Below are 1,562 nucleotides of genomic sequence, written 5' to 3' on the forward strand. Positions count from 1 at the left end.
GCTTGCTCACTTTGACGAGGACGCTCCAACCATGATCCACACTGATGCCAGCAACGTAGGTTTAGGCGCTGTACTCGTCCAGTGGCAAGACTCAGCCGAGAGAGTGATTGCATATGCAAGTAGGACGCTTTCCCGTGCCGAGTCCCATTATTCCACAACGGAAAAGGAATGTCTTGCTGTAGTATGGGCAGTTCTGAAGTTTCGCCCATACCTCTACGGCCGTCCCTTCCACGTAGTCAGCGACCACCACTCTCTTTGCTGGCTGACCAACTTGAAGGACCCATCCGGTCGGCTAGCGCGCTGGAGCTTACGCCTACAAGAATTCGATATGACGGTCGTCTATAAGTCGGGATGACAGCACTCTGATGCTGATTGCTTATCCAGGTCACCTATAAAGCAAGATGATGTCTCAGAAGATGATGACATGGCTTTTTTAGGAGTGGTCGACACGGTCACCATTTCGTCTAAGCAGAAAGAAGACAGTGAGTTGCTCCCTCTTATTAATTTTCTTAACGGCCAGTCTACAAGCGTTCCCAAGATATTTGCAAGGAGCCTGCCATCATTCTGCTTGCGCAGTGGTGTCCTATACAAGAAGAACTTTGCCCCCAGCGGAAACGCCCACTTACTTGTCGTCCCGACATCCATTCGCGATGAGATCCTGAGCGCTTGCCACGATGAGCCACCCTCCGGCCACCTCGGATACACGCGCACATTGGCCAGAATCCAACAAAAGTACTACTGGCTGAAGCTTCCAGGCACTGTAAAACATTACGTCCGCACGTGTCTCGATTGTCAACGACGAAAATCGCCACCTTTAAAACCAGCCGGATTGTTGCAACCAGTTCAAGTGCCCACCATGCCTTTTGCACAAATCGGAATGGATCTCCTTGGACCATTTCCGACTTCGCATACTGGAAATAAGTGGGTAATTGTCGCTACGGACTATCTTACTCGCTACGCAGAAACAAAGGCTTTATCAAGTGGAACCGCAGTAGAAGCGGCACGATTTTTCATTGAAAATATCGTTCTGAGGCATGGTGCTCCTAGAATTATAATAACAGACAGAGGTACCGCTTTCACGGCCATGCTCCTCAAGTCAGTGCTTGAGTTGAGTGGAACAGCGCATCGAAAAACTACCTCCTACCACCCACAAACCAACGGCTTAACAGAACGCCTCAACAAGACAATTGCTGATATGCTTAGTATGTACATCGACGTGGATCACAAAAATTGGGACGACGTTCTACCATACGTGACGTTTGCTTATAATACGGCGCAGCAGGAAACTACGCGGAGCACGCCATTTCGTCTTCTTTATGGCCGTGAAGTGACGACAATGCTTGATGCCATGCTGCTGCACGACTGCGAGGATACAGACACGGATGTTCAAGCCTTTACCCAACGAGCTGAAGAGGCACGGCAGCTAGCACGCGTGCGAATCGCCCGACAGCAGAGTTATGACGCACAACGTTATAACCTGCGACACCGATACGTCACTTATCAACCAGGCGAGAAAGTGTGGGTCTGGAGCCCTATTCGCCGACGCGGCCTTTGTGAAAAGT

This window comes from Rhipicephalus microplus, chromosome 6, assembly GCF_043290135.1.
Source record: "Rhipicephalus microplus isolate Deutch F79 chromosome 6, USDA_Rmic, whole genome shotgun sequence".
Lineage (NCBI taxonomy): Eukaryota > Metazoa > Arthropoda > Arachnida > Ixodida > Ixodidae > Rhipicephalus > Rhipicephalus microplus.